Source organism: Amia ocellicauda, unplaced genomic scaffold (assembly GCF_036373705.1).
Source record: "Amia ocellicauda isolate fAmiCal2 unplaced genomic scaffold, fAmiCal2.hap1 HAP1_SCAFFOLD_31, whole genome shotgun sequence".
NCBI lineage: Eukaryota > Metazoa > Chordata > Actinopteri > Amiiformes > Amiidae > Amia > Amia ocellicauda.
The window spans coordinates 1,188,848-1,213,736 of record NW_027102876.1 but is presented as its reverse complement, the minus strand read 5'-3'; the positions used below and the strand labels follow the sequence as shown (position 1 = coordinate 1,213,736).

At 46.7% G+C, this 24,889-nt stretch overlaps 24 non-coding genes and 46 pseudogenes across 24 annotated transcripts; all 70 read right to left on the bottom strand.

Moving 5' to 3' along the window:
* Window positions 1–318: 318 nt before the first annotated feature.
* Window positions 319–437, bottom strand: LOC136730155 (uncharacterized; annotated as a pseudogene).
* Window positions 438–652: 215 nt separating this feature from the next.
* Window positions 653–771, bottom strand: LOC136730067 (uncharacterized; annotated as a pseudogene).
* A 216-nt stretch (window positions 772–987) lies between these two features.
* LOC136730326 (uncharacterized) lies at window positions 988–1,106 on the bottom strand (annotated as a pseudogene).
* A 222-nt stretch (window positions 1,107–1,328) lies between these two features.
* Window positions 1,329–1,447, bottom strand: LOC136730374 (uncharacterized; annotated as a pseudogene).
* A 216-nt stretch (window positions 1,448–1,663) lies between these two features.
* On the bottom strand, window positions 1,664–1,782 carry LOC136730002 (uncharacterized; annotated as a pseudogene).
* Window positions 1,783–1,998: 216 nt separating this feature from the next.
* LOC136729894 (5S ribosomal RNA) lies at window positions 1,999–2,117 on the bottom strand. Its single transcript, XR_010809155.1, has one exon. It is a non-coding gene; the product is annotated as a 5S ribosomal RNA (ribosomal RNA).
* A 216-nt stretch (window positions 2,118–2,333) lies between these two features.
* LOC136729876 (5S ribosomal RNA) lies at window positions 2,334–2,452 on the bottom strand. The gene has a single exon (XR_010809138.1). It is a non-coding gene; the product is annotated as a 5S ribosomal RNA (ribosomal RNA).
* A 223-nt stretch (window positions 2,453–2,675) lies between these two features.
* Window positions 2,676–2,794, bottom strand: LOC136730149 (uncharacterized; annotated as a pseudogene).
* Window positions 2,795–3,013: 219 nt separating this feature from the next.
* On the bottom strand, window positions 3,014–3,132 carry LOC136730203 (5S ribosomal RNA). The gene has a single exon (XR_010809265.1). It is a non-coding gene; the product is annotated as a 5S ribosomal RNA (ribosomal RNA).
* A 216-nt stretch (window positions 3,133–3,348) lies between these two features.
* On the bottom strand, window positions 3,349–3,467 carry LOC136729995 (uncharacterized; annotated as a pseudogene).
* A 216-nt stretch (window positions 3,468–3,683) lies between these two features.
* LOC136730262 (5S ribosomal RNA) lies at window positions 3,684–3,802 on the bottom strand. The gene has a single exon (XR_010809271.1). It is a non-coding gene; the product is annotated as a 5S ribosomal RNA (ribosomal RNA).
* A 214-nt stretch (window positions 3,803–4,016) lies between these two features.
* LOC136729913 (5S ribosomal RNA) lies at window positions 4,017–4,135 on the bottom strand. The gene has a single exon (XR_010809173.1). It is a non-coding gene; the product is annotated as a 5S ribosomal RNA (ribosomal RNA).
* Window positions 4,136–4,359: 224 nt separating this feature from the next.
* On the bottom strand, window positions 4,360–4,478 carry LOC136730287 (uncharacterized; annotated as a pseudogene).
* A 216-nt stretch (window positions 4,479–4,694) lies between these two features.
* On the bottom strand, window positions 4,695–4,813 carry LOC136730085 (uncharacterized; annotated as a pseudogene).
* Window positions 4,814–5,022: 209 nt separating this feature from the next.
* On the bottom strand, window positions 5,023–5,141 carry LOC136729883 (5S ribosomal RNA). Its single transcript, XR_010809145.1, has one exon. It is a non-coding gene; the product is annotated as a 5S ribosomal RNA (ribosomal RNA).
* A 213-nt stretch (window positions 5,142–5,354) lies between these two features.
* Window positions 5,355–5,473, bottom strand: LOC136730125 (uncharacterized; annotated as a pseudogene).
* A 212-nt stretch (window positions 5,474–5,685) lies between these two features.
* LOC136729929 (5S ribosomal RNA) lies at window positions 5,686–5,804 on the bottom strand. The gene has a single exon (XR_010809188.1). It is a non-coding gene; the product is annotated as a 5S ribosomal RNA (ribosomal RNA).
* Window positions 5,805–6,013: 209 nt separating this feature from the next.
* LOC136730269 (uncharacterized) lies at window positions 6,014–6,132 on the bottom strand (annotated as a pseudogene).
* A 227-nt stretch (window positions 6,133–6,359) lies between these two features.
* Window positions 6,360–6,478, bottom strand: LOC136730137 (uncharacterized; annotated as a pseudogene).
* A 210-nt stretch (window positions 6,479–6,688) lies between these two features.
* LOC136730048 (uncharacterized) lies at window positions 6,689–6,807 on the bottom strand (annotated as a pseudogene).
* Window positions 6,808–7,035: 228 nt separating this feature from the next.
* Window positions 7,036–7,154, bottom strand: LOC136730121 (uncharacterized; annotated as a pseudogene).
* A 211-nt stretch (window positions 7,155–7,365) lies between these two features.
* LOC136730076 (5S ribosomal RNA) lies at window positions 7,366–7,484 on the bottom strand. Its single transcript, XR_010809253.1, has one exon. It is a non-coding gene; the product is annotated as a 5S ribosomal RNA (ribosomal RNA).
* Window positions 7,485–7,700: 216 nt separating this feature from the next.
* On the bottom strand, window positions 7,701–7,819 carry LOC136729890 (5S ribosomal RNA). Its single transcript, XR_010809152.1, has one exon. It is a non-coding gene; the product is annotated as a 5S ribosomal RNA (ribosomal RNA).
* Window positions 7,820–8,046: 227 nt separating this feature from the next.
* LOC136729843 (uncharacterized) lies at window positions 8,047–8,165 on the bottom strand (annotated as a pseudogene).
* Window positions 8,166–8,370: 205 nt separating this feature from the next.
* On the bottom strand, window positions 8,371–8,489 carry LOC136729986 (5S ribosomal RNA). Its single transcript, XR_010809243.1, has one exon. It is a non-coding gene; the product is annotated as a 5S ribosomal RNA (ribosomal RNA).
* Window positions 8,490–8,709: 220 nt separating this feature from the next.
* On the bottom strand, window positions 8,710–8,828 carry LOC136729993 (5S ribosomal RNA). Its single transcript, XR_010809246.1, has one exon. It is a non-coding gene; the product is annotated as a 5S ribosomal RNA (ribosomal RNA).
* Window positions 8,829–9,043: 215 nt separating this feature from the next.
* On the bottom strand, window positions 9,044–9,162 carry LOC136730066 (uncharacterized; annotated as a pseudogene).
* A 216-nt stretch (window positions 9,163–9,378) lies between these two features.
* LOC136729975 (5S ribosomal RNA) lies at window positions 9,379–9,497 on the bottom strand. The gene has a single exon (XR_010809232.1). It is a non-coding gene; the product is annotated as a 5S ribosomal RNA (ribosomal RNA).
* A 215-nt stretch (window positions 9,498–9,712) lies between these two features.
* LOC136730096 (uncharacterized) lies at window positions 9,713–9,831 on the bottom strand (annotated as a pseudogene).
* A 216-nt stretch (window positions 9,832–10,047) lies between these two features.
* Window positions 10,048–10,166, bottom strand: LOC136730056 (uncharacterized; annotated as a pseudogene).
* Window positions 10,167–10,395: 229 nt separating this feature from the next.
* Window positions 10,396–10,514, bottom strand: LOC136730001 (uncharacterized; annotated as a pseudogene).
* A 210-nt stretch (window positions 10,515–10,724) lies between these two features.
* Window positions 10,725–10,843, bottom strand: LOC136730026 (uncharacterized; annotated as a pseudogene).
* A 209-nt stretch (window positions 10,844–11,052) lies between these two features.
* On the bottom strand, window positions 11,053–11,171 carry LOC136730110 (uncharacterized; annotated as a pseudogene).
* Window positions 11,172–11,392: 221 nt separating this feature from the next.
* LOC136730088 (uncharacterized) lies at window positions 11,393–11,511 on the bottom strand (annotated as a pseudogene).
* A 209-nt stretch (window positions 11,512–11,720) lies between these two features.
* On the bottom strand, window positions 11,721–11,839 carry LOC136729965 (5S ribosomal RNA). The gene has a single exon (XR_010809222.1). It is a non-coding gene; the product is annotated as a 5S ribosomal RNA (ribosomal RNA).
* A 225-nt stretch (window positions 11,840–12,064) lies between these two features.
* On the bottom strand, window positions 12,065–12,183 carry LOC136729928 (5S ribosomal RNA). Its single transcript, XR_010809187.1, has one exon. It is a non-coding gene; the product is annotated as a 5S ribosomal RNA (ribosomal RNA).
* Window positions 12,184–12,392: 209 nt separating this feature from the next.
* LOC136730268 (uncharacterized) lies at window positions 12,393–12,511 on the bottom strand (annotated as a pseudogene).
* A 226-nt stretch (window positions 12,512–12,737) lies between these two features.
* Window positions 12,738–12,856, bottom strand: LOC136730158 (uncharacterized; annotated as a pseudogene).
* A 211-nt stretch (window positions 12,857–13,067) lies between these two features.
* On the bottom strand, window positions 13,068–13,186 carry LOC136730202 (uncharacterized; annotated as a pseudogene).
* A 208-nt stretch (window positions 13,187–13,394) lies between these two features.
* LOC136730025 (uncharacterized) lies at window positions 13,395–13,513 on the bottom strand (annotated as a pseudogene).
* Window positions 13,514–13,723: 210 nt separating this feature from the next.
* On the bottom strand, window positions 13,724–13,842 carry LOC136730073 (uncharacterized; annotated as a pseudogene).
* A 218-nt stretch (window positions 13,843–14,060) lies between these two features.
* On the bottom strand, window positions 14,061–14,179 carry LOC136730382 (uncharacterized; annotated as a pseudogene).
* A 216-nt stretch (window positions 14,180–14,395) lies between these two features.
* On the bottom strand, window positions 14,396–14,514 carry LOC136730160 (uncharacterized; annotated as a pseudogene).
* Window positions 14,515–14,723: 209 nt separating this feature from the next.
* Window positions 14,724–14,842, bottom strand: LOC136729882 (5S ribosomal RNA). The gene has a single exon (XR_010809144.1). It is a non-coding gene; the product is annotated as a 5S ribosomal RNA (ribosomal RNA).
* Window positions 14,843–15,053: 211 nt separating this feature from the next.
* On the bottom strand, window positions 15,054–15,172 carry LOC136730024 (uncharacterized; annotated as a pseudogene).
* A 211-nt stretch (window positions 15,173–15,383) lies between these two features.
* Window positions 15,384–15,502, bottom strand: LOC136730267 (uncharacterized; annotated as a pseudogene).
* A 228-nt stretch (window positions 15,503–15,730) lies between these two features.
* LOC136730072 (uncharacterized) lies at window positions 15,731–15,849 on the bottom strand (annotated as a pseudogene).
* A 215-nt stretch (window positions 15,850–16,064) lies between these two features.
* On the bottom strand, window positions 16,065–16,183 carry LOC136730047 (uncharacterized; annotated as a pseudogene).
* A 210-nt stretch (window positions 16,184–16,393) lies between these two features.
* Window positions 16,394–16,512, bottom strand: LOC136730063 (5S ribosomal RNA). The gene has a single exon (XR_010809252.1). It is a non-coding gene; the product is annotated as a 5S ribosomal RNA (ribosomal RNA).
* A 216-nt stretch (window positions 16,513–16,728) lies between these two features.
* Window positions 16,729–16,847, bottom strand: LOC136730153 (uncharacterized; annotated as a pseudogene).
* A 216-nt stretch (window positions 16,848–17,063) lies between these two features.
* On the bottom strand, window positions 17,064–17,182 carry LOC136730250 (5S ribosomal RNA). Its single transcript, XR_010809270.1, has one exon. It is a non-coding gene; the product is annotated as a 5S ribosomal RNA (ribosomal RNA).
* A 215-nt stretch (window positions 17,183–17,397) lies between these two features.
* LOC136730244 (uncharacterized) lies at window positions 17,398–17,516 on the bottom strand (annotated as a pseudogene).
* Window positions 17,517–17,726: 210 nt separating this feature from the next.
* LOC136730198 (uncharacterized) lies at window positions 17,727–17,845 on the bottom strand (annotated as a pseudogene).
* A 216-nt stretch (window positions 17,846–18,061) lies between these two features.
* Window positions 18,062–18,180, bottom strand: LOC136729901 (5S ribosomal RNA). The gene has a single exon (XR_010809162.1). It is a non-coding gene; the product is annotated as a 5S ribosomal RNA (ribosomal RNA).
* Window positions 18,181–18,390: 210 nt separating this feature from the next.
* LOC136730052 (5S ribosomal RNA) lies at window positions 18,391–18,509 on the bottom strand. Its single transcript, XR_010809251.1, has one exon. It is a non-coding gene; the product is annotated as a 5S ribosomal RNA (ribosomal RNA).
* Window positions 18,510–18,717: 208 nt separating this feature from the next.
* LOC136730328 (uncharacterized) lies at window positions 18,718–18,836 on the bottom strand (annotated as a pseudogene).
* Window positions 18,837–19,052: 216 nt separating this feature from the next.
* On the bottom strand, window positions 19,053–19,171 carry LOC136730031 (uncharacterized; annotated as a pseudogene).
* Window positions 19,172–19,392: 221 nt separating this feature from the next.
* Window positions 19,393–19,511, bottom strand: LOC136730393 (uncharacterized; annotated as a pseudogene).
* Window positions 19,512–19,726: 215 nt separating this feature from the next.
* On the bottom strand, window positions 19,727–19,845 carry LOC136730046 (uncharacterized; annotated as a pseudogene).
* Window positions 19,846–20,054: 209 nt separating this feature from the next.
* On the bottom strand, window positions 20,055–20,173 carry LOC136730243 (uncharacterized; annotated as a pseudogene).
* Window positions 20,174–20,383: 210 nt separating this feature from the next.
* LOC136729956 (5S ribosomal RNA) lies at window positions 20,384–20,502 on the bottom strand. The gene has a single exon (XR_010809214.1). It is a non-coding gene; the product is annotated as a 5S ribosomal RNA (ribosomal RNA).
* A 215-nt stretch (window positions 20,503–20,717) lies between these two features.
* LOC136730215 (uncharacterized) lies at window positions 20,718–20,836 on the bottom strand (annotated as a pseudogene).
* Window positions 20,837–21,045: 209 nt separating this feature from the next.
* LOC136730298 (uncharacterized) lies at window positions 21,046–21,164 on the bottom strand (annotated as a pseudogene).
* Window positions 21,165–21,380: 216 nt separating this feature from the next.
* LOC136729977 (5S ribosomal RNA) lies at window positions 21,381–21,498 on the bottom strand. Its single transcript, XR_010809234.1, has one exon. It is a non-coding gene; the product is annotated as a 5S ribosomal RNA (ribosomal RNA).
* A 218-nt stretch (window positions 21,499–21,716) lies between these two features.
* On the bottom strand, window positions 21,717–21,835 carry LOC136729964 (5S ribosomal RNA). The gene has a single exon (XR_010809221.1). It is a non-coding gene; the product is annotated as a 5S ribosomal RNA (ribosomal RNA).
* A 555-nt stretch (window positions 21,836–22,390) lies between these two features.
* Window positions 22,391–22,509, bottom strand: LOC136730102 (uncharacterized; annotated as a pseudogene).
* Window positions 22,510–22,728: 219 nt separating this feature from the next.
* On the bottom strand, window positions 22,729–22,847 carry LOC136729886 (5S ribosomal RNA). The gene has a single exon (XR_010809148.1). It is a non-coding gene; the product is annotated as a 5S ribosomal RNA (ribosomal RNA).
* Window positions 22,848–23,056: 209 nt separating this feature from the next.
* LOC136730242 (uncharacterized) lies at window positions 23,057–23,175 on the bottom strand (annotated as a pseudogene).
* A 219-nt stretch (window positions 23,176–23,394) lies between these two features.
* Window positions 23,395–23,513, bottom strand: LOC136729892 (5S ribosomal RNA). Its single transcript, XR_010809153.1, has one exon. It is a non-coding gene; the product is annotated as a 5S ribosomal RNA (ribosomal RNA).
* A 216-nt stretch (window positions 23,514–23,729) lies between these two features.
* On the bottom strand, window positions 23,730–23,848 carry LOC136730058 (uncharacterized; annotated as a pseudogene).
* Between the last annotated feature and the right edge of the window lie 1,041 nt (window positions 23,849–24,889).

The following is a 24,889-nucleotide window of genomic DNA, read 5'->3' as shown; positions in this document are numbered from 1 at the left end:
TATGTATGTATGTCCAATTGCTTTGACGATACAAATGAATTGAATTGAGAGGAAGAGAGAGAGAGAGAGAGAGAGAGAAAGAGAGAGAGAGAGACAGACAGACAGACAGACAGCTCAGCGATGACATCACGAGCCTCTCTCAGCTGACTGCTATGACATCACAGAGCACGTACATTCCGTTGCTTGTCGTCTGTCAACCACTCAGTCACTGCTAGCCAGACTGTCCCTAAGACAAAGTGTACAATACTTCAATTATATCTCCTCCAGACAGATAAAGAGTATTAAGAGCTACGATGAAGATACCCAGGAGACGTAAAAAGCTTGCATCACCTGGTATTTCCTGGAGGTCACCCATCCAAGTACTAACCAGGCCCTGGCCCGTTTAGTTTCCAAGGTCTGACGAGACCGGGCACGTTCAGGACGGTGTGGCCGCAAGCCAAGATGCCTGGCTGCATGATGTCTCTTAAAGGCTGGCGGGTATTGACGGAAGTTCCAGCAAAAAAAAAAGAAATAAGAAAAATGGAGGGAAAAATATCAGTGCAGCAAAGGGTGTTAAATGTAGCTGGGTACGTGTACAATACTTCAATTATATCTCCTCCAGACAGAAAGTGAGTATTAAGAGCTACGATGAAGTTACCCAAGTGATGTAAAAAGCTTGCAGCACCTGGTATCTCCAGGAGGTCTCCCATCTAAGTACTGACCAGGCCCTGCCCCGTTTAGCTTCCGAGATCTGACGAGATCGTGCGCATTCAGGATGGTGTGGCCACAAGCCGAGATGCCTGGCTGCATGATGTCTCTTAAAGGCTGGAGGATATTGACGGAACTTCCAGCAAAATAAAGAAGAAAAAAGAAAAATGGAGGGAAAAATATCAGTGCAGCAAAGGGAGTTGAAAGTAGCCGGGTACGTGTACAATTCTTCAATTATATCTCCTCCAGACAGAAAGAGAGTATTAAGAGCTATGATGAAGTTACCCAGGAGACGTAAGAAGCTTGCAGCACCTGGTATTTCCAGGAGGTCTCCCATCCAGGTACAGAATAGACACTGCCCCGTTTAGCTTCCGAGATCTGATGAGATTGGGCGCGTTCAGGACGGTGTGGCCGCAAACCAAGAGGCCTGGCTGCATGATGTCTCTTAAAGGCTGGCGGGTATTGACGGAACTGCCAGCAAATAAAAAAAAAAAAGAAAAAAAGAAAAACGGAGGGAAAAAAATCAGTGCAGCAAAGGGTGTTGACAGTAGCCGGGTACGTGTACAATTCTTCAATTAAATCTCCTCCAGACAGAAAGAGAGTATTAAAAGCTACGACGAAGTTCCCCAGGTGACGAAAAAAGCTTGCAGCGCCTGGAATTTCCAGAAGGTCTCACATTCAAGTAATGACCAGGCCCTGCCCAGTTTAGCTTCCGAGAGCTGACGAGATGGGGCGCGTTCAGGACGGTGTGGCCGCAAGCCAAGAGGCCTTGCTGCATGATGTCTCTTAAAGGCTGGCGGATATTGACGGAACTTCCAGAAAAAAGAAAAAAGAAAAAGAAAAATGGAGGGAAAAATATCAGTGCAGCAAAGGGTGTTAAAAGTAGCCGAGTACGTGTACAATACTTCAATTATATCTCCTCCAGACAGAAAGAGTGTATTAAGAGCTAAGATAAAGTTACCCAGCAGACGAAAAAAGCTTGCAGCACCTGGTATTTCCAGGAGGTCTCCCATCCAAGTACTGACCAGGCCCTGCCCCGTTTAGCTTCCGAGATCTGACGAGATGGGGAGCGTTCAGGACGGTGTGGCCGCAAACCAAGAGGCCTGGCTGCATGATGTCTCTTAAAGGCTGGCGGGTATTGATGGAACTTCCAGCAAAAAAAAAAAGAAAAAAGAAAAATGGAGTGAAAAATATCAGTGCAGCAAAGGGTGTTGAAAGTAGCCGGGTATGTGAACAATACTTCAATTATATCTCCTCCAGACTGAAAGAGAGTATTAAGAGCTACGATGAAGTTACCCAAGTGACGAAAAAAGCTTGCAGCACCTGGTATTTCCAGGAGGTCACCCATCCAAGTACTGACCAGGCCCTGCCCCGTTCAGCTTCCGAGATCTGACGAGATCGGGCGCGTTCAGGACGGTGTGGCCGCAAGCCAAGAGGCCTGGCTGCATGAAGTCTCTTAAAGGCTGGAGGGTATTGACGGAACTTCCAGCAAAAAATAAAAGAAAAAAGAAAAATGGAGGGAAATATATCAGTGCAGCAAAGGGTGTTGAAAGTAGCCGGGTACGTGTACAATTCTTCAATTATATCTCCTCCAGACTGTAAGAGAGTATTAAGAGCTACGATGAAGTTACCCAAGTGATGTAAAAGGCTTGCAGCACCTGGTATTTCCAGGAGGTCTCCCATCTAAGTACTGACCAGGCCCTGCCCCGTTTAGCTTCCGAGATCTGACGAGATCGGGTGCATTCAGGACGGTGTGGCCACAAGCCAAGACGCCTGGCTGCATGATGTCTCTTAAAGGTTGGCGGGTATTGACGGAACTTCCAGCAGAAAAATAAAATAAAAATAAAAATAAAAAGATGGATGGAAAAATATCAGTGCAGCAAAGGGTGTTGACAGTAGCTGGGTACGTGTACAATACTTCAATTATATCTCCTCCAGACAGAAAGAGAGTATTAAGAGCTACGATAAAGTTACCCAGGAGACGTAAAAGCTTGCAGCACCAGGTATTTCCAGGAGGTCTCACATTCAAGTACTGACCAGGTCCTGCCCCGTTTAGCTTCCGAGATCTGACCAGATCGGGCGCGTTCAGGACGGTGTGGCCGCAAGCCGAGATTCCTGGCTGCCTGATGTCTCTTAACGGCTGGCGGGTATTGACGGAATTTCCAGCAAAAAAAAAAAAAAAAAAATAGAAAAATGGAGGGAAAAATATCAGTGCAGGAGAGGTTGTTGAAAGTAGCCGGGTACGTGTACAATTCTTCAATTATATCTCCTCCAGACAGAAAGAGAGTATTAAGAGCTACGATGAAGTTACCCAAGTGATGTAAAAAGCTTGCAGCACCAGGTATTTCCAGGAGGTCTCCCATCTAAGTACTGACCAGGCCCTGCCCCGTTTAGCTTCCGAGATCTGACGAGATCGGGAGCGTTCAGGACGGTGTGGCCGCAAACCAAGAGGCCTGGCTGCATGATGTCTCTTAAAGGCTGGCGGGTATTGACGGAACTTCCAGCAAAAAAAAAAAGAAAAAAGAAAAATGGAGTGAAAAATATCAGTGCAGCAAAGGGTGTTGAAAGTAGCCGGGTATGTGAACAATACTTCAATTATATCTCCTCCAGACTGAAAGAGAGTATTAAGAGCTACGATGAAGTTACCCAAGTGACGAAAAAAGCTTGCAGCACCTGGTATTTCCAGGAGGTCACCCATCCAAGTACTGACCAGGCCCTGCCCCGTTCAGCTTCCAAGGTCTGACGAGATCGGGCGCGTTCAGGACGGTGTGGCCGCAAGCCAAGAGGCCTGGCTGCATGAAGTCTCTTAAAGGCTGGAGGGTATTGACGGAACTTCCAGCAAAAAAGAAAAGAAAAAAGAAAAATGGAGGGAAATATATCAGTGCAGCAAAGGGTGTTGAAAGTAGCCGGGTACGTGTACAATTCTTCAATTATATCTCCTCCAGACTGTAAGAGAGTATTAAGAGCTACGATGAAGTTACCCCAGTGATGTAAAAAGCTTGCAGCACCAGGTATTTCCAGGAGGTCTCCCATCTGAGTACTGACCAGGCCCTGCCCCGTTTAGCTTCCGAGATCTGACGAGATCGGGCGCATTCAGGACGGTGTGGCCGCAAACCAAGAGGCCTGGCTGCATGATGTCTCTTAAAGGCTGGCGGGTATTGACGGAACTGCCAGCAAAAAAAAAGAAATAAGAAAAATGGATGGAAAAATTTCAGTGCAGCAAAGGGTGTTGAAAGTAGCCGGGTACGTGTACAATACTTCAATTATATCTCCTCCAGACAGAAAGAGAGTATTAAGAGCTACGATGAAGTTACCCAAGTGACGTAATAAGCTTGCAGCTCCTGGTATTTCCAGGAGGTCTCCCATCCAAGTACTGATCAGGCCCTGCCCCGTTTAGCTTCCGAGATCTGACGAGATCGGGCGCATTCAGGACGGTGTGGCCACAAGCCAAGACGCCTGGCTGCATGATGTCTCTTAAAGGTTGGCGGGTATTGACGGAACTTCCAGCAGAAAAATAAAATAAAAATAAAAATAAAAAAATGGATGGAAAAATATCAGTGCAGGAAAGGGTGTTGAAAGTAGCCGGGTACGTATACAATTCTTCAATTATATCTCCTCCAGACAGATAGAGAGTATTAAGAGCTACGATGAAGTTACCCAGGAGACGTAAAAAGCTTGCAGGACCTGGTATTTCTAGGAGTTCTCACATTCAAGTACTGACCAGGCCCTGCCCCGTTTAGCTTCCGAGATCTGATGAGTTCGGGCGCGTTCAGGACAATGTGTCCGCATGCCAAGAGGCCTGGCTGCATGATGTCTCTTAAAGGCTGGCGGATATTGACGGAACTTCCAGAAATAATAATAAAGAAAAAGAAAAATGGAGGGGAAAATATCAGTGCAGCAATGGGTGTGGAAAGTAACCGGGTACGTGTACAATACTTCAATTATATCTCCTCCAGACAGAAAGAGAGTATTAAGAGCTACGATAAACTTACCCAGCAGACGTAAAAAGCTTGCAGCACCTGGTATTTCCAGGAGGTCTCCCATCCAAGTACTGACCAGGCCCTGCCCCATTCAGTTTCCGAGATCTGACGAGATCGGGCGCGTTCAGGATGGTGTGGCCGCAAGCCGAGATCCTGGCTGCATGATGTCTCTTAAAGGCTGGCGGTTATTGACGGAACTTCCAGCAAAAAAAAAAAAGAGAAATGGAGGGAGAAATACCAGTGCAGCAAAGGGTGTTGAAAGTAGCCGGGTACGTGTACAATACTTGAATTATATCTCCTCCAGACAGAAAGAGAGTATTAAGAGCTACGATGAAGTTACCCAGGTGACGTAAAAAGCTTGCAGCACCTGGTATTTCTAGGAGGTCTCCCATCCAAGTACTGACCAGGCCCTGCCCCGTTTAGCTTCCGAGATCTGACGAGATCGGGCGCATTCAGGACGGTGTGGCCACAAGCCGAGAGGCCTGGCTGCATGATGTCTCTTAAAGGTTGGCGGGTATTGACGGAACTTCCAGCAAAAAAAAAAAAAAAAGAAAAATGGATGGAAAAATATCAGTGCAGCAAAGGGTGTTGACAGTAGCTGGGTACATGTACAATACTTCAATTATATCTCTTCCAGACAGATAGAGAGTATTAAGAGCTACGATGAAGTTACCCAGGAGTTGTAAAAGCTTGCAGCACCAGGTATTTCCAGGAGGTCTCACATTCAAGTACTGACCAGGTCCTGCCCCGTTTAGCTTCCGAGATCTGTCGAGATCGGGCGCGTTCAGGATGGTGTGGCCGCAAGCCGAGACGCCTGGCTGCATGATGTCTCTTAAAGGCTGGCGGGTATTGACGGAACTGCCAGCAAAAAAAAAAAAAAGTGAAATGGTGGTAAAAATATCAGTGTAGCAAAGGGTGTTGAAAGTAGCGAGGTACGTGTACAATTCTTCAATTATATCTCCTCCAGATTGAAAGAGAGTATTAAGAGCTACGATGAAGTTACACAGGAGACGTAAAAAGCTTGCAGCACCTGGTATTTCCAGGAGGAAACCCATCCAAGTACTGACCAGGCCCTGCCCCGTTTGGCTTCCGAGATCTGACGAGATCGGGCGCGTTCAGGACGGTGTGGCCGCAAGCCAAGATGCCTGGCGGCATGATGTCTCTTAAAGGCTGGCGGGTATTGACGGAACAGCCAGCAAAAAAAAAAAGAGAAATGGAGGGAAAAATATCAGTGCAGCTAAGGCTGTTGAAAGTAGCCGGGTACGTGTACAACTCTTCAATTATATCTCCTCCAGACAGAAAGAGAGAATTAAGAGCTACGATGAAGTTACCCAGGAGACGTAAAAAGTTTGCAGCACCTCGTATTTCCAGAAGGTCACCCATAAAAGTACTGACCAGGCCCTGCCCCGTTTAAATTCTGAGATCTGACGAGATCGGGCGCGTTCAGGACGGTGTGGCCGCAAGCCGAGAGGCCTGGCTGCATGATGTCTCTTAATGGCTGGCGGGTATTGACAGAACTTCCAGCAAAAAAAAAAAAAAAAAAAAAAAGAAAAAGAAGAATGGAGGGAAAAATATCAGTGCAGTAATGGGTTTTGAAAGTAGCCGGGTACGTGTACAATTCTTCAATTATATCTCCTCCGAACAGAAAGAGAGTATTAAGAGCTACGATGAAGTTACCCAGGAGACGTAAAAAGCTTGCAGCACCTGGCATTTCTAGGAGGTCACCCATCCAAGTACTGACCAGGCCCTGCCCCGTTTAAATTCCAAGATCTGATGAGATCGGGGGCGTTCAGGACGGTGTGGCTGCAAGACAAGAGGCCTGGCGGCATGATGTGTCTTAAAGGCTGGCGGGTATTGATGGAACTTCCAGCAAAAAAAAAAAAGAAAAATAGAGGGAAATATACCAGTGCAGCAAAGGGTGTTGAAAGTAGCCGGGTACGTGTACAATTCTTCAATTATATCTCCTGGAGACAGAAAGAGAGTATTAAGAGCTACGATGAAGTTACCCAGGAGACGTAAAAAGCTTGCAGCACCAGGTATTTCCAGGAGGTCTCACATTCAAGTACTGACCAGGTCCTGCCCCGTTTAGCTTCCGAGATCTGACGAGATCGGGCGCGTTCAGGACGGTGTGGCCGCAAGCCGAGAGGCCTGGCTTCATGATGTCTCTTAATGGCTGGCGGGTGTTGACGGAACTTCCAGCAAAAAAAAAAAAAAAAAAAAAAAAGAAAAAGAAAAATGGAGGGAAAAATATCAGTGCAGTAATGGGTTTTGAAAGTAGCCGGGTACGTGTACAATTCTTCAATTATATCTCCTCCGAACAGAAAGAGAGTATTAAGAGCTACGATGAAGTTACCCAGGAGACGTAAAAAGCTTGCAGCACCTGGCATTTCTAGGAGGTCACCCATCCAAGTACAGACCAGGCCCTGCCCCGTTTAAATTCCAAGATCTGATGAGATCGGGGGCGTTCAGGACGGTGTGGCCGCAAGCCGAGATGTCTGGCTGCATGATGTTTCTTAAAGGCTGGCGGGTATTGACGGAACTGCCAGCAAAAAAAAAAAAAGAAAAATAGAGGGAAATATACCAGTGCAGCAAAGGGTGTTGAAAGTAGCCGGGTACGTGTACAATTCTTCAATTATATCTCCTGGAGACAGAAAGAGAGTATTAAGAGCTACGATGAAGTTACCCAGGAGACGTAAAAAGCTTGCAGCACCTGGTATTTCTAGGAGGTCTCCCATCCAAGTACTGACCAGGCCCTGCCCCGTTTAGCTTCCGAGATCTGACGAGATCGGGCGCATTCAGGACGGTGTGGCCGCAAGCCGAGAGGCCTGGCTTCATGATGTCTCTTAAAGGCTGGCGGATATTGACGGAACTTCCAGCAAAAAAATAAAATAAAAAGAAAAATGGAGGGAAAAATATCAGTGCAGCAAAGGGTGTTGAAAGTAGCCTAGTACGTGTACAATTCTTCAATTATATCTCCTCCAGACAGAAAGAGAGTATTAAGAGCTACGATGAAGTTACCCAGGAGACGTAAAAGGCTTGCAGCACCTGGTATTTCTTGGAGGTCTCCCATCCAAGTACTGACCAGGCCCTGCCCCGTTTAGCTTCCGAGATCTGACGAGATCGGGCGCGTTCAGGATGGTGTGGCCGCAAGCCAAGATGCCTGGCTGCATGATGTCTCTTAATGGCTGGCGGGTATTGACGGAACTTCCAGCAAAAAACAAAAAAAAAAAAAAAAGAAAAAGAAAAATGGAGGGAAAAATATCAGTGCAGTAATGGGTTTTGAAAGTAGCCGGGTACGTGTACAATACTTCAATTATATCTCCTCCAGACAGATAGAGAGTATTAAGAGCTACGATAAAGTTACCCAGGAGACGTAAAAAGTTTGCAGTACCTAGTTTTTCCAGGAGGTCACCAATCCAAATACTGACCAGGTCCTGCCACGTTTTGCTTCCTAGATCTGACAAGATCGGGCGCGTTCAGGACGGTGTGGCCGCAAGCCAAAAAGCCTGGCTGCATGATGTCTCTTAAAGGCTGGCGGGTATTGACGGAACTTCCAGCAAAAAAAAGAAAAATGGAGGGAAAAATACCAGTGCAGCAAATGGTGTTGAAAGTAGCCGGGTACGTGTACAAATCCTCAATTATAACACCTCCAGACAGAAAGAGAGTATTAAGAGCTACAATGAAGTTACTCAGGAGACTAAAAAGCTTGCAGCACCAGGTATTTCCAGAAGGTCTCCCATCCAAGTACTGACCAGGTCTTGCCCCGTTTAGCTTCCGAGATCTGATGAGATCGGGCGCGTTCAGGACGGTGTGGCCGCAAACCTAGAGGCCTGGCTGCATGATGTCTCTAAAAGGCTGGCGGGTATTGACGGAACATCCAAGAAATTTTTTTTTTTAAAAAATAGAAAAATGGAGGGAAAAATATCAGTGCAGGAAAGGGTGTTGAATGTAGCCGGGTACGTGTACAATACTTCAATTATATCTCCTCCAGACAGAAAGAGAGTATTAAGAGCTACGATGAAGTTACCCAAGTGACGAAAAAAGCTTGCAGCACCTGGTATTTCCAGGAGGTCACCCATCCAAATACTGACCAGGCCCTGCCCCGTTCAGCTTCCGAGATCTGACGAGATCGGGCGCGTTCAGGACGGTGTGGCCGCAAGCCAAGAGGCCTGGATGTATGAAGTCTCTTAAAGGCTGGCGGGTATTGACGGAAGTTCCAGCAAAAAAAAAAGAAATAAGAAAAATGGAGGGAAAAATATCAGTGCAGCAAAGGGTGTTAAATGTAGCTGGGTACGTGTACAATACTTCAATTATATCTCCTCCAGACAGAAAGCGAGTATTAAGAGCTACGATGAAGTTACCCAAGTGATGTAAAAAGCTTGCAGCACCTGGTATCTCCAGGAGGTCTCCCATCTAAGTACTGACCAGGCCCTGCCCCGTTTAGCTTCCGAGATCTGACGAGATCGTGCGCATTCAGGATGGTGTGGCCACAAGCCGAGATGCCTGGCTGCATGATGTCTCTTAAAGGCTGGAGGATATTGACAGAACTTCCAGCAAAATAAAGAAGAAAAAAGAAAAATGGAGGGAAAAATATCAGTGCAGCAAAGGGAGTTGAAAGTAGCCGGGTACGTGTACAATTCTTCAATTATATCTCCTCCAGACAGAAAGAGAGTATTAAGAGCTATGATGAAGTTACCCAGGAGACGTAAGAAGCTTGCAGCACCTGGTATTTCCAGGAGGTCTCCCATCCAAGTACTGACCAGGTCCTGCCCCGTTTAGCTTCCGAGATCTGATGAGATTGGGCGCGTTCAGGACGGTGTGGCCGCAAACCAAAAGGCCTGGCTGCATGATGTCTCTTAAAGGCTGGCGGGTATTGACGGAACTGCCAGCAAAAAAAAAAGAAATAAGAAAAATGGAGTGAAAAATTTCAGTGCAGCGAAGGGAGTTGAAAGTAGCCGGGTACGTGTACAATTCTTCAATTATATCTCCTCCAGACAGAAAGAGAGTATTAAGAGCTATGATGAAGTTACCCAGGAGACGTAAGAAGCTTGCAGCACCTGGTATTTCCAGGAGGTCTCCCATCCAAGTACTGATCAGGCCCTGCCCCGTTCAGCTTCCGAGATCTGACGAAATCGGGCACGTTCAGGACGGTGTGGCCGCAAACAAAGAGGCCTGGCTGCATGATGTCTCTTAAAGGCTGGCGGGTATTGATGGAACTTCCAGCAAAAAAAATAAGAAAAAAGAAAAATGGAGAGAAACAAATCAGTGCAGCAAAGGGTTTTGAAAGTAGCCGGGTACGTGTACAATTCTTCAATTATATCTCCTCCAGACAGAAAGAGAGTATAAAGAGCTACGATGAAGTTTCCCAGGAGACGTAAAAATCTTGCAGCACCTGGTATTTCCAGGAGGTCACCCATCGAAGTACTGACCAGGCCCTGCCCCATTTAGCTTCCGAGATCTGACGAGATCGTGCGCATTCAGGATGGTGTGGCCGCAAGCCAAGAGGCCTGGCTGCATGATGTCTCTTAATGGCTGGCGGGTATTGACGGAACTTCCAGCAAAAAAAAAAAAAAAAAAAAAAAAAGAAAAAGAAAAATGGAGGGAAAAATATCAGTGCAGTAATGGGTTTTGAAAGTAGCCGGGTACGTGTACAATTCTTCAATTATATCTCCTCCAGACAGAAAGAGAGTATTAAGAGCTACGATGAAGTTACCCAGGAGACGTAAAAAGCTTGCAGCACCTGGCATTTCCAGGAGGTCACCCATCCAAGTACTGACCAGGCCCTGCCCCGTTTAAATTCCAAGATCTGATGAGATCGGGGGCGTTCAGGACGGTGTGGCTGCAAGCCAAGAGGCCGGGCTGCATGATGTCTCTTAATGGTTGGCGGGTTTTGACGGAACATCCAGCAAAAAAAAAAAAGAGAAATGGAGGGAGAAATACCAGTGCAGCAAAGGGTGTTGAAAGTAGCCGGGTACGTGTACAATTCTTCAATTATATCTCCTGCAGACAGAAAGAGAGTATTAAGAGCTACGATGAAGTTACCCAGGAGACGTAAAAAGCTTGCAGCACCTGGTATTTCTAGGAGGTCAGCCATCCAAGTACTGACCAGGCCCTGACCCGTTTAGCTTCCGAGATCTTACGAGATCGGGCGCATTCAGGACGGTGTGGCCACAAGCCGAGAGGCCTGGCTGCATGACGTCTCTTAAAGGTTGGCGGATATTGACGAACTGCCAGCAAAAAAAAAAAAGAAAAATGGAGGGAAAAATATCAGTGCAGCAAAGGCTGTTGAAAGTAGCCGGGTACGTGTACAATTCTTCAATAATATCTCCTCCAGACTGAAAGAGAGTATTAAGAGCTACGATGAAGTTACCCAGGAGACGTAAAAAGCTTGCAGCACCTGGTATTTCCAGGAGGTCACCCAACCAAGTACTGACCAGACCCTGCCCCGTTTAGCTTCCGAGATATGATGAGATCAGGCGCGTTCAGGACGGTGTGGCCGCAAGCCGAGAGGCCTGGCTGCATGATGTCTCTTAAAGGCTGGCAAGTATTGACGGAACTTCCAGCAAAAAAAAAAAAAAAAAAAAAATAGAAAAAGGGAGGGAAAAATATCAGTGCAGCAAAGGGTGTTGAAAGTAGCCGGGTACGTGTACAATTCTTCAATTATATCTCCTCCAGACAGAAAGAGAGAATTAAGAGCTACGATAAAGTTACACAGGAGACGTAAAAGCTTGCAGCACCAGGTATTTCCAGGAGGTCTCCCATCCAAGTACTGACCAGGCCCTGCCCCATTCAGTTTCCGAGATCTGACGAGATCGGGCGCGTTCAGGATGGTGTGGCCGCAAGCCGAGATCCTGGCTGCATGATGTCTCTTAAAGGCTGGCGGGTATTGACGGAACTGCCAGCAAAAAAAAAAAAGAGAAATGGAGGGAGAAATACCAGTGCAGCAAAGGGTGTTGAAAGTAGCTGGGTACGTGTACAATACTTCAATTATATCTCTTCCAGACAGATAGAGAGTATTAAGAGCTACGATGAAGTTACCCAGGAGACGTTAAAAGCTTGCAGCACCAGGTATTTCCTGGAGGTCTCCCATCCAAGTACTGATCAGGCCCTGCCCCGTTTAGCTTCCGAGATCTGACGAGATCGGGCGCTTTCAGGACAATGTGGCCGCAAGCCAAGAGGCCTGGCTGCATGATGTCTCTTAAAGGCTGGCGGGTATTGACGGAACTTCCAGCAAAAAAAAAAAAAAAAAAAAAGAAAAAGAAAAATGGAGGGAAAAATATCAGTGCAGTAATGGGTTTTGAAAGTAGCCGGGTACGTGTACAATTCTTCAATTATATCTCCTCCAGATTGAAAGAGAGTATTAAGAGCTACGATGAAGTTACACAGGAGACGTAAAAAGCTTGCAGCACCTGGTATTTCCAGGAGGAAACCCATCCAAGTACTGACCAGGCCCTGCCCCGTTTGGCTTCCGAGATCTGACGAGATCGGGCGCGTTCAGGACGGTGTGGCCGCAAGCCAAGATGCCTGGCGGCATGATGTCTCTTAAAGGCTGGCGGGTATTGACGGAACAGCCAGCAAAAAAAAAAAGAGAAATGGAGGGAAAAATATCAGTGCAGCTAAGGCTGTTGAAAGTAGCCGGGTACGTGTACAACTCTTCAATTATATCTCCTCCAGACAGAAAGAGAGAATTAAGAGCTACGATGAAGTTACCCAGGAGACGTAAAAAGTTTGCAGCACCTCGTATTTCCAGAAGGTCACCCATAAAAGTACTGACCAGGCCCTGCCCCGTTTAAATTCTGAGATCTGACGAGATCGGGCGCGTTCAGGACGGTGTGGCCGCAAGCCGAGAGGCCTGGCTGCATGATGTCTCTTAATGGCTGGCGGGTATTGACAGAACTTCCAGCAAAAAAAAAAAAAAAAAAAAAAGAAAAAGAAAAATGGAGGGAAAAATATCAGTGCAGTAATGGGTTTTGAAAGTAGCCGGGTACGTGTACAATTCTTCAATTATATCTCCTCCGGACAGAAAGAGAGTATTAAGAGCTACGATGAAGCTACCCAGGAGACGTAAAAAGCTTGCAGCACCTGGCATTTCTAGGAGGTCACCCATCCAAGTACTGACCAGGCCCTGACCCGTTTATATTCCAAGATCTGATGAGATCGGGGGCGTTCAGGACGGTGTGGCTGCAAGCCAAGAGGCCTGGCTGCATGATGTCTCTTAATGGTTGGCGGGTTTTGACGGAACATCCATCAAATAAAAAAAAAGAGAAATGGTGGTAAAAATATCAGTGCAGCAAAGGGTGTTGAAAGTAGCCAGGTACGTGTACAATTCTTCAATTATATCTCCTCCAGACTGAAAGAGAGTATTAAGAGCTACGATGAAGTTACCCAGGAGACGTAAAAAGCTTGCAGCACCTGGTATTTCCAGGAGGACACCCATCCAAGTACTGACCAGGCCCTGCCCCACTCAGTTTCCGAGATCTTACGAGATCGGACGCGTTCAGGACGGTGTGGCCGCAAGCCGAGATGCCTGGCTGCATGATGTCTCTTAAAGGCTGGCGGGTATTGACGGAACTGCCAGCAATAAAAAAAAGAGAAATGGAGGGAGAAATACCAGTGCAGCAAAGGGTGTTGAAAGTAGCCGGGTACGTGTACAATACTTGAATTATATCTCCTCCAGACAGAAAGAGAGTATTAAGAGCTACGATGAAGTTACCCAGGAGACGTAAAAGCTTGCAGCACCAGGTATTTCCAGGAGGTCTCACATTCAAGTACTGACCAGGTCCTGCCCCGTTTAGCTTCCGAGATCTGACGAGATCGGGCGCGTTCAGGATGGTGTGGCCGCAAGCCGAGACGCCTGGCTGCATGATGTCTCTTAAAGGCTGGCGGGTATTGACGGAACTGCCAGCAAAAAAAAAAAAGAAAAATAGAGGGAAAAATACCAGTGCAGCAAAGGCTGATGAAAGTAGCCGGGTACGTGTACAATTCCTCAATTATAACACCTCCAGACAGATAGAGAGTATTAAGAGCTACGATTAAGTTTCCCAGGAGACGTAAGAAGCTTGCAGCACCAGGTATTTCCTGGAGGTCTCCCATCCAAGTACTGACCAGGCCCTGCCCCGTTTAGCTTCCGAGATCTAACGAGATCAGGCGCGTTCAGGACAATGTGGCCGCAAGCCAAGAGGCCTGGCTGCATGATGTCTCTTAAAGGCTGGTGGGTATTGACGGAACTTCCAGCAAAAAAAAAAAAAAAAAAAAGAAAAATAGAGGGAAAAATACCAGTGCAGCAAAGGGTGTTGAAAGTAGCCGGGTACGTGTACAATTCTTCAATTATATATTCTCCAGACAGAAAGAGAGTATTAAGAGCTACGATGAAGTTCCCCAGGAGACGTAAAAAGCTGGCAGCACCTGGTATTTCCAGACGATCTCCCATCCAAGTACTGACCAGGTCCTGTCCCGTTTAGTTTCCGAGATCTTCCGAGATCGGGCGCGTTCAGGACTGTGTGTCCGCAAGCCGAGAGGCCTGGTTGCATGATGTCTCTTAAAGGCTGGCGGATATTGACGGAACTTCCAGAAATAATAATAAAGAAAAAGAAAAATGGAGGGAAAAATATCAGTGCAGCAATGGGTGTTGAAAGTAACCGGGTACGTGTACAATACTTCAATTTTATCTCCTCCAGACAGAAAGAGAGTATTAAGAGCTACGATAAACTTACCCAGCAGACGTAAAAAGCTTGCAGCACCTGGTATTTCCAGGAGGTCCACCATCCAAGTACTGACCAGGCCCTGCCCCATTCAGTTTCCGAGATCTGACGAGATCGGGCGCGTTCAGGATGGTGTGGCCGCAAGCCGAGATCCTGGCTGCATGATGTCTCTTTAAGGCTGGCGGGTATTGACGGAACTGCCAGCAAAAAAAAAAAAGAGAAATGGAGGGAGAAATACCAGTGCAGCAAAGGGTGTTGAAAGTAGCCGGGTACGTGTACAATACTTGAATTATATCTCCTCCAGACAGAAAGAGAGTATTAAGAGCTACGATGAAGTTACCCAGGTGACGTAAAAAGCTTGCAGCACCTGGTATTTCTAGGAGGTCTCCCATCCAAGTACTGACCAGGCCCTGCCCCGTTTAGCTTCCGAGATCTGACGAGATCGGGCGCATTCAGGACGGTGTGGCCACAAGCCGAGAGGCCTGGCTGCATGATGTCTCTTAAAGGTTGGCGGGTATTGACGGAACTTCCAGCAAAAAAAAAAAAAAGAAAAATGGATGGAAAAATATCAGTGCAGCAAAGGGTGTTGACAGTAGCTGGGTACATGTACAATACTTCAATTATATCTCTTCCAGACAGATAGAGAGTATTAAGAGCTACGATGAAGTTACCCAGGAGTTGTAAAAGCTTGCAGCACCAGGTATTTCCAGGAGGTCTCACATTCAAGTACTGACCAGGTCCTGCCCCGTTTAGCTTCCGAGATCTGACGAGATCGGGCGCGTTCAGGATGGTGTGGCCGCAAGCCGAGACGCCTGGCTGCATGATGTCTCTTAAAGGCTGGCGGGTATTGACGGAACTGCCAGCAAAAAAAAAAAAAGAGAAATGGTGGTAAAAATATCAGTGCAGCAAAGGGTGTTGAAAGTAGCGAGGTACGTGTACAACTCTTCAATTATATCTCCTCCAGACAGAAAGAGAGAATTAAGAGCTACGATGAAGTTACCCAGGAGACGTAAAAAGTTTGCAGCACCTCGTATTTCCAGAAGGTCACCCATAAAAGTACTGACCAGGCCCTGCCCCGTTTAAATTCTGAGATCTGACGAGATCGGGCGCGTTCAGGACGGTGTGGCCGCAAGCCGAGAGGCCTGGCTGCATGATGTCTCTTAATGGCTGGCGGGTATTGACAGAACTTCCAGCAAAAAAAAAAAAAAAAAAAAAAAAGAAAAAGAAGAATGGAGGGAAAAATATCAGTGCAGTAATGGGTTTTGAAAGTAGCCGGGCACGTGTACAATTCTTCAATTATATCTCCTCCGGACAGAAAGAGAGTATTAAGAGCTACGATGAAGTTACCCAGGAGACGTAAAAAGCTTGCAGCACCTGGCATTTCTAGGAGGTCACCCATCCAAGTACTGACCAGGCCCTGCCCCGTTTAAATTCCAAGATCTGATGAGATCGGGGGCGTTCAGGACGGTGTGGCTGCAAGCCAAGAGGCCTGGCGGCATGATGTGTCTTAAAGGCTGGCGGGTATTGATGGAACTTCCAGCAAAAAACAAAAGAAAAAAGAAAAATGGAGGGAAAAATATCAGTGCAGCAAATGGTGTTGACAGTAGCTGGGTACGTGTACAATTCTTCAATTATATCTCCTCCAGACAGATAGAGAGTATTAAGAGCTACGATAAAGTTACCCAGGAGACGTAAAAGCTTGCAGCACCAGGTATTTCCAGGAGGTCTCACATTCAAGTACTGACCAGGTCCTGCCCCGTTTAGCTTCCGAGATCTGACGAGATCGGGCGCGTTCAGGACGGTGTGGCCGCAAGCCGAGATGTCTGGCTGCATGATGTTTCTTAAAGGCTGGCGGGTATTGACGGAACTGCCAGCAAAAAAAAAAAAGAAAAATAGAGGGAAATATACCAGTGCAGCAAAGGGTGTTGAAAGTAGCCGGGTACGTGTACAATTCTTCAATTATATCTCCTGGAGACAGAAAGAGAGTATTAAGAGCTACGATGAAGTTACCCAGGAGACGTAAAAAGCTTGCAGCACCTGGTATTTCTAGGAGGTCTCCCATCCAAGTACTGACCAGGCCCTGCCCCGTTTAGCTTCCGAGATCTGACGAGATCGGGCGCATTCAGGACGGTGTGGCCGCAAGCCGAGAGGCCTGGCTACATGATGTCTCTTAAAGGCTGGCGGATATTGACGGAACTTCCAGCAAAAAAATAAAATAAAAAGAAAAATGGAGGGAAAAATATCAGTGCAGCAAAGGGTGTTGAAAGTAGCCTAGTACGTGTACAATTCTTCAATTATATCTCCTCCAGACAGAAAGAGAGTATTAAGAGCTACGATGAAGTTACCCAGGAGACGTAAAAGGCTTGCAGCACCTGGTATTTCTCGGAGGTCTCCCATCCAAGTACTGACCAGGCCCTGCCCCGTTTAGCTTCCGAAATCTGATATGATCGGGCGCGTTCAGGACGGTGTGACTACAAGCCAAGAGGCCTGGCTGCATGATGTCTCTTAAAGGCTGGCGGATATTGACGGAACTTCCAGCAAAAAAATAAAATATAAAGAAAAATGGAGGGAAAAATATCAGTGCAGCAAAGGGTGTTGAAAGTAGCCTAGTACGTGTACAATTCTTCAATTATATCTCCTGGAGACAGAAAGAGAGTATTAAGAGCTACGATGAAGTTACCCAGGAGACGTAAAAGGCTTGCAGCACCTGGTATTTCTAGGAGGTCTCCCATTCAAGTACTGACCAGGCCCTGCCCCGTTTAGCTTCCGAGATCTGACGAGATCGGGCGCATTCAGGACGGTGTGGCCGCAAGCCGAGAGGCCTGGCTGCATGATGTCTCTTAAAGGTTGGCGGGTATTGACGGAACTTCCAGCAAAAAACAAAAAAAAAAAAAAAAATGGATGGAAATATACCAGTGCAGCAAAGGGTGTTGACAGTAGCTGGGTACGTGTACAATACTTCAAATATATCTCCTCCAGACAGAAAGAGAGTATTAAGAGCTACGATAAAGTTACCCAGGAGACGTAAAAGCTTGCAGCACGAGGTATTTCCAGGAGGTCTCACATTCATGTACTGACCAGGTCCTGCCCCGTTTAGCTTCCGAGATCTGACGAGATCGGGCGCGTTCAGGATGGTGTGGCCGCAAGCCGAGATGCCTGGCTGCATGATGTCTCTTAAAGGCTGGCGGGTATTGACGGAACTGCCAGCAAAAAAAAAAAAGAAAAATAGAGGGAAATATACCAGTGCAGCAAAGGGTGTTGAAAGTAGCCGGGTACGTGTACAATTCTTCAATTATATCTCCTGGAGACAGAAAGAGAGAATTAAGAGCTACGATGAAGTTACCCAGGAGACGTAAAAAGCTTGCAGCACCTGGTATTTCCAGGAGGTCTCCCATCCAAGTACTGAGCAGGCCCTGCCCCGTTTAGCTTCCGAAATCTGATATGATCGGGCGCGTTCTGGACGGTGTGACTACAAGCCAAGAGGCCTGGCTGCATGATGTCTCTTAAAGGCTGGCGGATATTGACGGAACTTCCAGCAAAAAAATTAAATAAAAAGAAAAATGGAGGGAAAAATATCAGTGCAGCAAAGGGTGTTGAAAGTAGCCTAGTACGTGTACAATTCTTCAATTATATCTCCTCCAGACAGAAAGAGAGTATTAAGAGCTACGATGAAGTTACCCAGGAGACGTAAAAGGCTTGCAGCACCTGGTATTTCTCGGAGGTCTCCCATCCAAGTACTGACCAGGCCCTGCCCCGTTTAGCTTCCGAGATCTGACGAGATCGGGCGCGTTCAGGATGGTGTGGCCGCAAGCCGAGATGTCTGGCTGCATGATGTCTCTTAAAGGCTGGCGGGTATTGACGGAACTGCCAGCAAAAAAAAAAAAGAAAAATAGAGGGAAATATACCAGTGCAGCAAAGGGTGTTGAAAGTAGCCGGGTACGTGTACAATTCTTCAATTATATCTCCTGGAGACAGAAAGAGAGTATTAAGAGCTACGATGAAGTTACCCAGGAGACGTAAAAAGCTTGCAGCACCTGGTATTTCTAGGAGGTCTCCCATCCAAGTACTGACCAGGCCCTGCCCCGTTTAGCTTCCGAGATCTGACGAGATCGGGCGCATTCAGGACGGTGTGGCCGCAAGCCGAGAGGCCTGGCTACATGATGTCTCTTAATGGCTGGCGGATATTGACGGAATTTCCAGCAAAAAAAAAAAAAAAAATGGATGGAAAAATATCAGTGCAGCAAAGGGTGTTGACAGTAGCTGGGTACGTGTACAATTCTTCAATTATATCTCCTCCAGACAGATAGAGAGTATTAAGAGCTACGATAAAGTTACCCAGGAGACGTAAAAGCTAGCAGCACCAGATACTTCCAGGAGGTCTCTCATTCATGTACTGACCAGGTCCTGCCCCGTTTAGCTTCCGAGATCTGACAAGATCGGGCGCGTTCAGGATGGTGTGGCCGCAAACCGAGATGCCTGGCTGCATGATGTCTCTTAAAGGCTGGCGGGTATTGACGGAACTGCCAGCAAAAAAAAAAAGAAAAAAGAAAAATGGAGGGAAAAATATCAGTGCAGCAAAGGCTGTTGAAAGTAGCCGGGTACGTGTACAATACTTCAATTATATCTCCTCCAGACAGATAGAGAGTATTAAGAGCTACGATGAAGTTTCCCAGGAGACGTAAAAAGCTTGCAGCACCAGGTATTTCCAGGAGGTCTCCCATCCAAGTACTGACGAGGCCCTGCCCCGTTTGGCTTCCGAGATCTGACGAGATCGGGCGTGTTCAGGACGGTGTGGCCGCAAGCCAAGAGGCCGGGCTGCATGATGTCTCTTAAAGGCTAGCGGGTATTGACGGAACTTCCAGCAAAAAATAAAAAATAAATAAATAGAAAAATGGAGGGAAAAATATCAGTGCAGGACAGGGTGTTGAAAGTAGCCGGGTACATGTACAATTCTTCAATTATATCTCCTCCAGACTGAATGAGAGTATTAAGAGCTACGCTGAAGTTACCCAGGAGATGTAAAAAGCTTTCAGCACCTGGTATTTCCAGGAGGTCACCCATCCAATTACTGACCAGGCCCTGCCTAGTTTCTCTTCCGAGATCTGACGAGATCTTGCGTCTTCAGGACGGTGTGGCCTCAAGCCAAGAGGCCTGGCTGCATGATGTGTCTTAAAGGCTGGAGGGTATTGATGGAACTTCCAGCAAAAAACAAAAGAAAAAAGAAAAATAGAGGGAAATATACCAGTGCAGCAAATGGTGTTGACAGTAGCTGGGTACGTGTACAATTCTTCAATTATATCTCCTCCAGACAGATAGAGAGTATTAAGAGCTACGATAAAGTTACCCAGGAGACGTAAAAGCTTGCAGCACCAGGTATTTCCAGGAGGTCTCACATTCAAGTACTGACCAGGTCCTGCCCCGTTTAGCTTCCGAGATCTGACGAGATCGGGCGCGTTCAGGACGGTGTGGCCGCAAGCCGAGATGTCTGGCTGCATGATGTCTCTTAAAGGCTGGCGGGTATTGACGGAACTTCCAGCAAAAAAAAAAAAAAAAAATGGATGGAAAAATATCAGTGCAGCAAAGGGTGTTGACAGTAGCTGGGTACGTGTACAATACTTCAATTAAATCTCCTCCAGACAGATAGAGAGTATTAAGAGCTACGATAAAGTTACCCAGGAGACGTAAAAGCTTGCAGCACGAGGTATTTCCAGGAGGTCTCACATTCATGTACTGACCAGGTCCTGCCCCGTTTAGCTTCCGAGATCTGACGAGATCGGGCGCGTTCAGGATGGTGTGGCCGCAAGCCGAGATGCCTGGCTGCATGATGTCTCTTAAAGGCTGGCGGGTATTGACGGAACTGCCAGCCAAAAAAAAAAAGAAAAATAGAGGGAAAAATACCAGTGCAGCAAAGGGTGTTGAAAGTAGCCTAGTACGTGTACAATTCTTCAATTATATCTCCTGGAGACAGAAAGAGAGTATTAAGAGCTACGATGAAGTTACCCAGGAGACGTAAAAGGCTTGCAGCACCTTGTATTTCTAGGAGGTCTCCCATCCAAGTACTGACCAGGCCCTGCCCCGTTTAGCTTCCGAGATCTGACGAGATCGGGCGCATTCAGGACGGTGTGGCCGCAAGCCGAGAGGCCTGGCTGCATTATGTCTCTTAAAGGTTGGCGGGTATTGACGGAACTTCCAGCAAAAAAAAAAAAAAAAAAGAAAAATGGATGGAAAAATATCAGTGCAGCAAAGGGTGTTGACAGTAGCCGGGTACGTGTACAATACTTAAATTATATCTCCTCCGGACAGATAGAGAGTATTAAGAGCTACGATGAAGTTACCCAGGAGACGTAAAAGCTTGCAGCACTAGGTATTTCCAGGAGGTCTCACATTCATGTACTGACCAGGTCCTGCCCCGTTTAGCTTCCGAGATCTGACGAGATCGGGCGCGTTCAGGATGGTGTGGCCGCAAGCCGAGATGCCTGGCTGCATGATGTCTCTTAAAGGCTGGCGGGTATTGACAGAACTGCCAGCAAAAAAAAAAAAGAAAAATAGAGGGAAATATACCAGTGCAGCAAAGGGTGTTGAAAGTAGCCGGGTACGTGTACAATTCTTCAATTATATCTCCTGCAGACTGAAAGAGAGTATTAAGAGCTACGATAAAGTTACCCAGGAGACGTAAAAGTTTGCAGCACCTGGTATTTCCAGGAGGTCTCCCATCCAAGTACTGACCAGGCCCTGCCCCGTTTAGCTTCCGAGATCTGACGATATCATGCGCATTCAGGACGGTGTGGCCGAAAGCCGAGAGGCACGGCTGCATGATGTCTCTTTAAGGCTGGCGGGTATTGACGGAACTTACAGCAAAAAAAAAAAGAAAAAAGAAAAATGGAGGGAAAAATATCAGTGCAGCAAAGGGTTTTGAAAGTAGGCGGGTACGTGTACAATTCTTCAATAATATCTCCTACAGACTGAAAGAGAGTATTAAGAGCTATGATGAAGTTACCCAGGAGACGTAAAAAGCTTGCAGCACCTGGTATTTCCAGGAGGTCACCCATCCAAGTACTGACCAGGCCCTGCCCCGTTAGCTTCCGAAATCTGATGAGATCGGGCGCGTTCAGGACGGTGTGGCCGCAAGCCAAGAGGCCTGGCTGCATGATGTCTCTTAAAGGCTGGCGGGTATTGACGGAACTTCCAGCAAAAAAAAAAAAAAAAAAATGGAAAATGGAGGGAAAAATATCAGTACAGCAAAGGCTGTTGAAAGTAGCCGGGTACGTGTACAATACTTCAATTATATCTCCTCCAGACAGATAGAGAGTATTAAGAGCTACGATGAAGTTTCCCAGGAGACGTAAAAAGCTTGCAGCACCAGGTATTTCCAGGAGGTCTCCCATCCAAGTACTGACGAGGCCCTGCCCCGTTTAGCTTCCGAGATCTGACGAGATCGGGCGTGTTCAGGACGGTGTGGCCGCAAGCCAAGAGGCCGGGCTGCATGATGTCTCTTAAAGCCTGGCGGGTATTGACGGAACTTCCAGCAAAAAATAAAAAATAAATAAATAGAAAAATGGAGGGAAAAATATCAGTGCAGAACAGGGTGTTGAAAGTAGCCGGGTACATGTACAATTCTTCAATTATATCTCCTCCAGACTGAATGAGAGTATTAAGAGCTACGCTGAAGTTACCCAGGAGATGTAAAAAGCTTTCAGCACCTGGTATTTCCAGGAGGTCACCCATCCAATTACTGACCAGACCCTGCCCAGTTTTTCTTCCGAGATCTGACGAGATTTTGCATCTTCAGGACGGTGTGGCCTCAAGCCAAGAGGCCTGGCTGCATGATGTCTCTTAAAGGCTGGAGGGTATTGATGGAACTTCCAGCAAGAAACAAAAGAAAATAGAAAAATGGAGGGAAAAATATCAGTGCAGCAAAGCGTGTTGAAGGTAGCCGGGTACGTGTACAATTCTTCAATTATATCTCCTCCAGACAGATAGAGAGTATTAAGAGCTACGATAAAGTTACCCAGGAGACGTAAAAGCTTGCAGCACCAGGTATTTCCAGGAGGTCTCACATTCAAGTACTGAACAGGTCCTGCCCCGTTTAGCTTCCGAGATCTGACGAGATCGGGCGCGTTCAGGACGGTGTGGCCGCAAGCCGAGATGTCTGGCTGCATGACGTCTCTTAAAGGCTGGCGGGTATTGACGGAATTTCCAGCAAAAAAAAAAAAAAAAAAATAGAAAAATGGAGGGAAAAATATCAGTGCAGGAAAGGGTGTTGAAAGTAGCCGGGTACGTGTACAATTCTTCAATTATATCTCCTGGAGACAGAAAGAGAGTATTAAGAGCTACGATGAAGTTACCCAGGAGACGTAAAAAGCTTGCAGCACCTGGTATTTCTAGGAGGTCTCCCATCCAAGTACTGACCAGGCCCTGCCCCGTTTAGCTTCCGAGATCTGACGAGATCGGGCGCATTCAGGACGGTTTGGCCACAAGCCGAAAGGCCTGGCTGCATGATGTCTCTTAAAGGTTGGCGGGTATTGACGGAACTTCCAGCAAAAAAAAAAAAAAAAAATGGATGGAAAAATATCAGTGCAGCAAAGGGTGTTGACAGTAGCTGGGTACGTGTACAATACTTCAATTAAATCTCCTCCAGACAGATAGAGAGTATTAAGAGCTACGATAAAGTTACCCAGGAGACGTAAAAGCTTGCAGCACGAGGTATTTCCAGGAGGTCTCACATTCATGTACTGACCAGGTCCTGCCCCGTTTAGCTTCCGAGATCTGACGAGATCGGGCGCGTTCAGGATGGTGTGGCCGCAAGCCGAGATGCCTGGCTGCATGATGTCTCTTAAAGGCTGGCGGGTATTGACGGAATTTCCAGCAAAAAAAAAAAAAAAAAAATAGAAAAATGGAGGTAAAAATATCAGTGCAGGAAAGGGTGTTGAAAGTAGCCGGGTACGTGTACAATTCTTCAATTATATCTCCTGGAGACAGAAAGAGAGTATTAAGAGCTACGATGAAGTTACCCAGGAGACGTAAAAAGCTTGCAGCACCTGGTATTTCTAGGAGGTCTCCCATCCAAGTACTGACCAGGCCCTGCCCCGTTTAGCTTCCGAGATCTGACGAGATCGGGCGCGTTCAGGACGGTGTGGCCACAAGCCGAAAGGCCTGGCTGCATGATGTCTCTTAAAGGTTGGCGGGTATTGACGGAACTTCCAGCAAAAAAAAAAAAAAAAATAGAAAAATGGAGGGAAAAATATCAGTGCTGGAAAGGGTGTTGAAAGTAGCCGGGTACGTGTACAATTCTTCAATTATATCTCCTGCAGACTGAAAGAGAGTATTAAGAGCTACGATAAAGTTACCCAGGAGACGAAAAAGCTAGCAGCACCTGGAATTTCCAGGAGGTCACCCATCCAAGTACTGACCAGGACCTGCCCCGTTTAGCTTCCGAGATCTGATGAGATTGGGCGCGTTCAGGACGGTGTGGCCGCAAGCCAAGAGGCCTGGCTGCATGATGTCTCTTAAAGGCTGACGGGTATTGACGGAACTTCCAGCAAAAAAAAAATGGATAAAGAAAAATGGAGGGAAAAATATCAGTGCAGCAATGGGTGTTGAAAGTAGCCGGGTACGTGTACATTACTTCAATTATATCTCCTCCAGACAGAAAGAGAGTATTAAGAGCTACGATGAACTCACCTAAAGGATTATTAGGAACACCATACTAATACTGTGTTTGACCCCCTTTCGCCTTCAGAACTGCTTTAATTCTACGTGGCATTGCTTCAACAAGGTGCTGAAAGCATTCTTTAGAAATGTTGGCCCATATTGATAGGATAGCATCTTGCAGTTGATGGAGATTTGTGGGATGCACATCCAGGGCACGAAGCTCCCGTTCCACCACATCCCAAAGATGCTCCATTGGGTTGAGATCTGGTGACTGTGGGGGCCAGTTTAGTACAGTGAACTCATTGTCATGTTCAAGAAACCAATTTGAAATGATTCGACCTTTGTGACATGGTGCATTATCCTGCTGGAAGTAGCCATCAGAGGATGGGTACATGGTGGTCAGAAAGGGATGGACATGGTCAGAAACAATGCTCAGGTAGGCCGTAGCATTTAAACGATGCCCAATTGGTACTAAGGGGCCTAAAGTGTGCCAAGAAGACATCCCCCACACCATTACACCACCACCACCAGCCTGCACAGTGGTAACAAGACATGATGGATCCATGTTCTCATTCTGTTTACGCCAAATTCTGACTCTACCATCTGAATGTCTCACCTCTTTTTCCTATTTGTAGTGGAGATGAGTGGTACCCGGTGGGGTCTTCTGCTGTTGTAGCCCATCCGCCTCAAGGTTGTACGTGTTGTGGCTTCACAAATGCTTTGCTGCATACCTCGTTTGTAACTAGTGGTTATTTCAGTCAAAGTTGCTCTTCTATCAGCTTGAATCAGTCGGCCCATTCTCCTCTGACCTCTTGCATCAACAAGGCATTTTCGCCCACAGGACTGCCGCATACTGGATGTTTTTCCCTT